We start from the raw sequence: 9,902 nt of genomic DNA on the forward strand, positions 1-9,902 counted from the left end.
CATCGATCGCCTACCGCTGCTCCGCGACTCGCCGGGCAAGCTTCCCCGGGGGCAGGAGCGGCTGGGTCGGAGTGAGCAGAGGGGGGCACCCCCGAACCCGGAGGCGACTCCGCCCAGCCGCTCCCTCCGGGACCCCGCCCTCCCGCCCCGCACCGCTCCGCTCGGGGCGTCTCCCGTGGGCCCGGGGCGGCGCGCGCGGGGGATAGCGGCTGGTGACTGGGTCCTCGTTCAGTTCCTTGGAGGGATGTCCGAGATGAAAACTTAGGATCAATGTAGCCTAACTGGAGTGAAAGTTAAAAAAAAAAAAGAAAAAAGGAGGAGGAGGAGGCGGCGGCGTAGCGCAAGCAGAGCGGCGGGAATCTTGAACCCATACGAGGACTGGTCAGCAGCAGGGAGAGTGATCAGCGGGCGCTCCCGGGAAACCGGCGGCTGGAAGCGGGGCTGGGGCGCCCGGGAGGAATCCTGCCACAGTTCCCACGCTCCCGGCGAGCACGCGGCGGGGCCGGGGGCTTGACCCCGCCGCCGGCCTCCTCCCTCCCTTCTACCCCTTCGGCGAGCGCGGTATGGGTCTGGCCGCAGGGCAGCATATAGGAGTGAATGAGGCCGGGTCAGGCGGGGTTTGCCGTGCAGGCAACGCGCGTGGAGGTTGGGGGGGAGGGAGAGGGCTGCGACTGGTAAGACCAAGGACCCTCTCTGTCTGGATCCTGGGTGACTTCGCAGCACCTTGTTTCTCGCAGCTGGTCGACCCCAACTCGATTTGCCCCGCGGCTGGGACTGGCTGAGTAGGGGGCGAAGGAAAGCGGTGGAGAAGCTTGCAGCCCTGGAAGGAGACACTACTTCTCCGTTAGCACCGTCCCCTCGTCGGGGACTCCCGAGAACAGAATCCTTTCTGTTCAGTTTCCCTCCGAGGAGTCCTGCCACGCTGGGCCCGCCCGGGATTGTAGACGGGCTTCCCAGGGGCGCTGCGCAAGGCAGACACTCTGGGACAGGTACTGTTCCCAGAGCTGCATCCTGCTCACTCAATTCTGCCCGTTCTCCGCCACCCCCACCTTCCCGTGCCTTCTTCCTTCAGCCACTATTCATGACTTCTCTTTTGAGTTAAGATTAATTTTTTCAAACCACATTCTATCATAATATTAAACTCGAGAACGTCTTCGACCTTTTTAGGCAATCAATCAGAATGTTCACTTCTTTGCCAAATATGTAAACATACCCTTTTCTTGATTTACAAGTCCCAAATGAATATACTCTTGAATCAGTTATGTTCCTGATGAATATGAAAACACCCAATCATGGAATTCCTGACTTCTCTTCTTGGATTTCAATTGTTACTTAACTGGTACTGAGGACCTTTCAGCTGGGGCAAAGCAGGTTTAAATACAGGAAGACCCCAAGAGTTCTTCTGAATAAATTAAGACGCGGGTTTGGAAATTTTTCAATTCAGGAAGACACTTTTTACTTTTATACCTTTCAAGTTTTGAGAGAGTAGATTTCCTTTATTTTTAAACCTAGGGATTATATTACTCTCCTTCCTTCCTGTTGGCATAAAGACAATTTGTTAGTGATTAGTACAGTACCTGAAAGGAAAGGTGAGCTTAATCATTGAAATAGCTTAAGTTCTTCAGTCTGGATCTCTTTCCTACTGCAGGTTGTACTGATCTTCCTTTTGGGGAAGGCTAAAGCCAGTCTAGACATGAGGCCGGGGTGAGATCCAGTTACTCTAGCTTGGTATGCTGAGCAACTTAACCTTGAGGCAGAATTAACTCCTATTAGTGCTCAGAAAACACAGGGATGGGGTATCTAAAAATAATTTAATGAACATGATTCATTTTTCAATGAATGAACCCTCTGCCTCAAATCTGAAGCAAGATGGTCTTCTCAGTCTAGAAAAGAAAAATCAGAAACTTCTGTCTTAATTTAACCTTAAATATTAAAGGGCTTTCAGATTCCTCCCCCGCCCCGCCTTTTTAGTTCTTCATTTAGTCACTTTCCTTCCTTTAATGATTCTTAAAGTATTTGAAGAAACTGTTGCCAGCTAGCCTTCTGTTTTATAAACATTTACTTTTCTTCTTTTATTTCCTACTTTTTAAATTAGTTGGCTTCTCCTCTGAGCCCTTTCATTATCATGTCTTTCTTATGGAAAGTCAAACATATCAAAAGACTTCCCAAATAAAGTCAGTGTTTATTTTACCCTTAATACAACACTGTGTTGCTATTAGCTTCTTTTTCTTGAGGTGGGGCTGCCTTACCACATTCCCAAGGAAGATTGGATCTGACAGCCCCTCAGTTTCTGAAAACGGATCACAATTGACTAAGTCAGAATAGTAGTAAGAACCCCAGGTACCTGCTCTTATGGAAGGCAGAGGCAGCACAGAAACACACACACACACACACACACACACACACACACACACACACACACGTCCTTTCTTTGCATAATTTCCCACAAATTAAAATTAAGATTAAAAATCTTATACTCAGATGCAGACTGATTTATTTGATATACATCACAGTGTGCTGCAATGCTTTCAGGAAAATCATGGCCACACCTTGATGAAATCCTTTTTGAAGGAAAAAGACCTCTCTAAACAAACATTAAAGCCATTGTTATTTATAATTTGTTCTCATGTTCAGTATTCAAGAAGTCCTCTGAAGCCCTGGGTGGGTAGCTCAGTTGGTTGGAGTGTCATCCCAATACACCAGGATTGCAGGTTCAACCCCTGGTCAACTTAGAAGAGTCAACTGATGAATGCATAAATAAGTGGGACAACAAGTTGATGTTTCTCCCTCTCTCTCCCTTTCTCTCTCTCTAAAATATCAGTCAAAAGTAAAAAATTTAATAAGCATAACCAATGGACGCAAGACACTGGGGGTGGGGGTGAGGGCATGTGCTGGAGGGTAGGGGAGGTGGGGAGGGGAGGTCAATGGGGAAAAAAGGAAACATGTACTACTATTTGTAATACTTTAAACAATAAAATAAAAATTTTTAAAAACAACATAAAATGGCCCTAACCGGTTTGGCTCAGTGGATAGAGCGTCGGCCTGCGGACTCAAGGGTCCCAGGTTCGATTCTGGTCAAGGGCATGTACCTTGGTTGCGGGCACATCCCCAGTAGGGAGTGTGCAGGAGGCAGCTGATCCATGTTTCTCTCTCATCAATGTTTCTAACTCTCTATCCCTCTCCCTTCCTCTCTGTAAAAAATCAATAAAATATTTTTTTTAAAAAGAATAAAAAAATAAAAACAACATAAAATGTAGTCAAACGTGGCAAACTAATGAAGACAGTGCATGCACAAATAAAGTGTGAGAAACTACAAAAAAGGTAAAAAATTTTTAAAAAACCTGTGACTGGCCGAAACCGGTTTGGCTCAGTGGATAGAGCGTCGGCCTGCGGAATGAAGGGTCCCGGGTTCGATTCCGGTCAAGGGCATGTACCTGGGTTGCGGGCACATCCCCAGTAGGAGATGTGCAGGAGGCAGCTGATCGATGTTTCTCTCTCATCGATGTTTCTAACTGTCTATCTCTCTCCCTTCCTCTCTGTAAAAAAATCAATAAAATATATTAAAAAAAAACAAAAAACCTGTGACTGATGTTAAAGTTGCAATATACAATTTCATATGTATATATACCCTTATTAAAGGTTTCTAAAAAGAATTATCATAAGGAGGGCTTTGGTATCCTAGGAATAGAAGGGAATTTAGAACATGTTGGGAAAATGTTTATACACTGTCACATTGTGAAGTTTTTCAATAACAAACTGCTACTGTACACTTTAATAGCTAAAATACATAAGGGAGAAAATTAATGTTGTTTCACCACCTTTTCTCATTAGAATTGACATTCTGGATAGATTTTAGATGGTTGCAACTAGACTACTTAGATAAGAATGAACAAATGAAGCCCTGGCCGGGTAGCTCAGTTGGTTAGAGTGTCATCCCCATAGGCCAAGGTTCCGGTTTCCATCCCCAGTCAGGGCACACACAACAATCAACCAATGAATACATAAGTAAATGGAACAGCAAATTGATGGCTCTCTTTCGCTCCCATTCCCCCCCCCCCCAAATAAAACAAAACAAAAAACTGGTAAAATTAAAAAATAGACTAATGAGCCCTAACCGGTTTTGCTCAGTGGATAGAGTGTCGGCCTGCCGACTGAAAGGTCCCAGGTTCGATTCCGGTCAAGGGCATGTACCTTGGTTGCGGGCACATCCCCAGTAGTGTACTGGGCTGCATATCTGGCACTTCAGCCAGACGGGGCGCGCTGTGCTATCTGTTCCTAAAACACATAGATAGGAAGGTACTGACATCAGGCCAGGCCTTGAGATACGGTCTCATGGCCCCTTCCCGGCACTCTGTACTCTCTGTTCCTAGAACACATAGATAGGAAGGTAGTCACTGTATGATGCTATACTGTGTCGAGAACTAATTATGTAAACAAGGCTTTGTAACTTTGTGGTTTTTGCAAATAAAAATGCTGTAATTCCTGTAGTTTGGGCTGCAGTTCAGCCTCTGCTCCGGCAGGGTGCTGTAACTGTAGTCGCTGGCCATGGAAATCGGGGCTGCAGTTCAGCCTCTGCTCCGGCAGGGTGCTGTAACTGTAGTCAGCTGGCCAGCTTAATAAAGACTCTTAAATTTAAATTCTGAGTCGGTGGTCTATCTCGCTGAGTGAACCCATCACAGTAGGAGGTGTGCAGGAGGCAGCTGATCAATGTTTCTCTCTCATCAATGTTTCTAGCTCTCTATCCCTCTCCCTTCCTCTCTGTAAAATATCAATAAAATATATTTTAAAAAAAATAGACTAATGAAAGTATGAGTGATCCAACAAAGAAAACCTTATAGTCAAATTTTAATCCTTTGCATTCCACCTATATAATTGTAGATTTTTTATTGTCACAGAAAATGACATTTGGTCTTAACTTAAAAACGTTTACATTGTATTAAATCATTTCCAGCTTACTGATATCAAGAAATTAACTTTCTTGCCTTGGCAAGTTGTGGCTAATTGGTTGGGCGTCATCTCGTGCACCAAAGGGTTGCTGGTTCAATTCCTGGCCAAGGCCACAGGCCCAGGTTGCAGCCTAGCTTCCTGGTAGGGGGCAGGCAGGGAGCAGCCAATGGATGTTTGCTTCTCCTCCCCTCCTCTCTTTAAAAAATCAATAAAGATTCTTTTATGTTATGCTTCATTGTAAATATTTATTATTAGCCTCAGAATTAAAAATTTGAAATAAATTTCCTATGTGGCCACTATTTTTTCTAATTATTTAAAAAATTTTCCTGTCCATAAACCTTACTTATTACATTGAATATATAATTATTACTGAGAACACTCCCTATTTTTAGATATTTATACTCATAAGAGGAAGTGATCTTTTTTAAAAATATATTTTATTGATTTTTTACAGAGAAGAAGGGAGAGGAATAGAGAGTTAGAAACATTGATGAGAGAGAAACATGGATCAGCTGCCTCCTGCACACCCCCTACTGGGTATATGCCTGAAACCAAGGTACATGCCCTTGACCAGAATCAAACCTGGGACCCTTCAGTCCGCAGGCTGACGCTCTATCCACTGATCCAAACTGGTTAGGCACAGTCACGAATCTAGTTACTTACCCTCATGACAAAAGAACTTCAAACTGTGTCTCGCGAGCCACATGCAGCTCTTTGGCCCCTTGAGTGTGGCTCTTCCATAAAATACCGACTTCTGCGTATGGGCCACGAAGGTTCAATTGCCAGCCCGTGCTCGCCCGCACGTGGTGTTTGTGGAAGAGCCACACTCAAGGGGCCAAAGAGCCGCATGTGGCTCGCGAGCCGCAGTTTGCCGACCACTGACCTAGTTCAAAGTTAAGCAGGAAAGAAAGCTCTGAAAAGGCTTTGTATTTTGTTTGAAATAGTAAAGAATGATTAAAAATATTTTTAAAAGTTCAAATTTGTTTGCATACAGCCTTTATGTTTGCAATTGAGAAAGGAAAGCAAAAAGCACAGATAATCACTTCTTGTTAGTAAATTCATAGTAGTGGGAGTGCTGGCTAGTTTTCCTAAATTTTCACCACCTGTTGATTCAGTCTTTCATGTTAATGGAAGTGAACTTTTATGGAAGATACAGACATACAGATAGTAAAAGGGAAGTTAAAAATCAATAAGCTAAGAGGTTTTGGTCTGAGCATTAACCATAAATAGTTTGATATAAGATAGTTTTAATATTCTCTGATTTGTATCCCAAGTTGATTTTTGTTCTTGCCATATTCTTAAAAAACTTAGATATTACTACCTAACAGTGCCTAGTCAAGTTAAAAGATACTTTAATAATTCTGCCCAGCTGGCTTAGTGGTTGAGCATTGATGGGGGTGGGTGTCACAGTTCAACTCCAGGTCGGGCACATGCCTAGGTTGCAGGCTTAATCCCCAATGTGGGGCATGCAGGAGGCAGCAAATCAATGATTCTCTCTCACCATTGATGTTTCTGTCTCTCTCTCTCCCTCTCTGAATATTTTTTTAAAAAGACATTTTAATTCTAAAATATGGAGAGCACTTCCTGGTACAATGGCTGAGAGTGTTGGTTGGGGTTAGGGTTAGGGTTTGTCTTTGGAGAAACTGACCTACATCTGTTGAGCACCTAATATAAACACATGCCTAGGGAAGGAGATACTAGGTAATTTTCCAAGGCTGCACACATACTGACAGTGTCAGACTACATGCCCATTCTTTTTCTATTATACTATACTATGTCTAACAAGTGTGTTTAGTAAAAAAGTACGTGTAGGATTTAAAATGTGCTCTTATACTCAAGTATAGTTAGGCTTCATAAAAATTCCTCTTGTGAAACCCATGAAGGGGGACTGTAGGTAGAAGATGAAGGAGCTAATGATTTGATCTGGTCCTCCTGTTTAATTTTATGTACTCTGAATCACTTATGTTGAAAATAGCTCTTTTTAAAAGGCATAGCAAATATAAATAGTATGGTTTTACGCAGGAGAGGGAAATGAAGTGTAGTATTTAGGTTTCAGAGAGGCTTGTTAGAAATTCAAACTAGATTCAAAGTGGAAATAAATATAGGGGATAGCCAGATGTTAATAAAACAAGTCACTAAATAGGGTAGGAAAAATGTCTATCTTCCTAACACAGGAAGTCGCCTAGGACTTCTCTTCTTGCTTTTGGACACTTCTAGTGATGAAAAATTCATTCACAATGAATGCTACCCATTTGATTTTTGGATCTTTAAAAAATTTATGTAGTACTTTCTTGTAAATTAAAATCCACCTTGCCATAATATCCATGTAAAAGTTGTTATTCTGCCCTCTGGTGTTATGTAGGGTAAAAGATAATCTGCCTTGCCAATAACTCCAGATGTGGGAAGACAACTATCACTCTCCCTCCTAAGCCTTTTCTTCTTTTATGCTAATCTTCCACTTATTCAGTATTCTCTTTTAATATTGTTTAGAAAACTAAGATAATATCCTTATGCTAAAATATGAAGGAAAATGGACAATTCAGAGTTGAGAAGGATACCCAGTTTTAGCATTCTCTAAAACAAGTCTGTACCGTTCAGTTCCATGCTATCCGGCATACAAACACATCTGGGATGATGGATTTTTTACTCTTTAACAGTCATTGCAAATGTAGAGCGAAGCTGGGAAAATGATTTAGGTTCATCATTAGACAGAATTTGGAGTCCAAATAGCAATGTGCAAGTCAACCAATTTAATATTCAAATCTTACATTCTTTAGAATGAAATGCAAAAATAATATAAAACTTCAGATTAAAATGGAGAAATCTGGAAATAACTTTTTTGAGCAAAGGAGTAACATGACTTGCATTAAAAAGAAAGACAGGTATATGCCTGGCTGATGTAGCTCAGTGGTTGAATGTCGACCTATGAACCAGGAGGTCACTGGTTCAACTCCTGGTCAGGGCACATTCCCTGGGTTGTTGGCTCCATCCCCAGTAGAAGCCATCAAGGAGGCAGCCTATCAATGATTCTCTCATTGATGTTTCTATCTCTCTCCCCCTCTCCCTTCTTCTCTGAAATCAATAAAAATCTATTTTAAAACACCAGGTCTAATTTTCATTCAGAAAAGAGACATAGCTTGTTTTATGTTAGAAGAATATTAACAATTTAGGTAGTAAATTACTTAAAACAGTCAAAATAAAAAATCAAACATGTCTCTTAAGAGGGGATATATTTAAGAGCTCAAATTTTAAGACAGACCATTTTTCATGCAACTGTTACATATGCTAATTAAAACATCTTAAAAATAAGTGTTCAGAATGTTACAGATTTAAAGGTAGCTTCCAAACATTCTGGCTGCCCCAAATCCTAGTTTTTATGTAGAAAATGAAACTATTTATGTCACTCCCACATGTAATCTTTTCTGAGCTGTATATATATTTTTATAAGTTTATATTGATTTTAGCGAGAGGAGGAGGGAGAAACATCTATCAGTTGCCTCCTGTATGCGCCCCAACCGGGGACTGAACCCATAACTTGGGCATGTGCTCTGACCGCAAATCGAACCAGAGACTGTTTAGTGCATAGGACGATGCTCAACCCATCGAGCCACACCAACCATGGCTGAACTTTATATTTTTGAAGAATCAGTACTTTAATTTTTTATTATATATGATTATCAATAAGGCTGATCCTAAGAAGAATCAAGCAAATGCAGCCATTTGTTGACATCATACCACCCTTGAAATTTGATGCATTTCTTCCAAAATGTTTAAAGATCTCCCATGTGTTACTAAAATTATCTTCAGTATATACTAGAGTTTAGCCTGGGAGAAAAACATCATTTGTTAAAAGTTTTAAAAATTAAATTATGTGCCCTAGTCAGTTCGGCTCAGTGGATAGGGCCTTGGCCTGAGGACTGAAGGGGCCCGGGTTCGATTCTGATCAAGGGCACATGTCTGGGCTGCGGGCTTGATCCCCAGTAGGGGGTGTGCAGCAGGCAGCCAATCAATGATTCTTTCTCATCATTGATGTTTCTATCTCTTTCTCCCTCTCCCTTCCTCTCTGAAATCAATAAAAAAATATATTTTTTTAAAATTAAATTATATGGTCAAAACATTACTTAGGTCCTGTTCTCACCTGGCAGCTGAGTGTTCTGGCAACAGCTGTGGCAGGAAAAACATATACTTTAGACTCCAGGTCCAACGCTGGCTCTCCACCAACTAGCTTCAAAACCTTGAAATAATTATATAATCTCTCTGAGCTTCAGTATATTATTTTATGTAACAGGGATAACAACCTATTTCACAGAATTTTAATAAAGATTCACTAATGTCAACAACAAAAATGTTACTTAGGCTAAATACAAATTCATATTATCTGAACATTTACATCTCAGGATATGCTTATGAAAATTAGAAACCAGCTCTGATTCACAGTGGAAAATTCTGTTTTCCTCAGCTACTATTCTTAATTATTACTGTTTAAAGGAACCACTTTTGGCATAAATAGGTTCAGTTTTATTTCTCCTTCTAACAAAAAAGGTCAAAAACATATTTGTGATGTGGTAGATGTGTAGCAGGCCTTGAAAATGAAAACTAATAAAATCTCATTAAGAATGAAAAGTTAGTTTTGCCCTTACAGTGGTTCTCAACCTTGGTTGCACATTAGAATCACCTGGGAATCTTTTTAAAATCCTGATTTCTGGGGCCTCATCCTCCGGAAATTCTGTTCTTTGTTACTAATGTTGCGGCCCCACCCATAACTCCCCAGCTGGCCAACCTCCCATGTCTCTCCCTGGACCGATCATGCACTAGACGGGTCCCTTGGCCTGGACAGCACCCCTTTCACATCCGGCATCCCCTCAGGGATGTCAGGAGAACTGGTTTTTGGCCTGATCCCACAGGCCTGCCGAGGAACCCCACTGGTGCACGAATTTGTGCACTGGGCCCTATAA

Source organism: Myotis lucifugus, unplaced genomic scaffold (assembly GCF_000147115.1).
Source record: "Myotis lucifugus unplaced genomic scaffold, Myoluc2.0 scaffold_156, whole genome shotgun sequence".
Lineage (NCBI taxonomy): Eukaryota > Metazoa > Chordata > Mammalia > Chiroptera > Vespertilionidae > Myotis > Myotis lucifugus.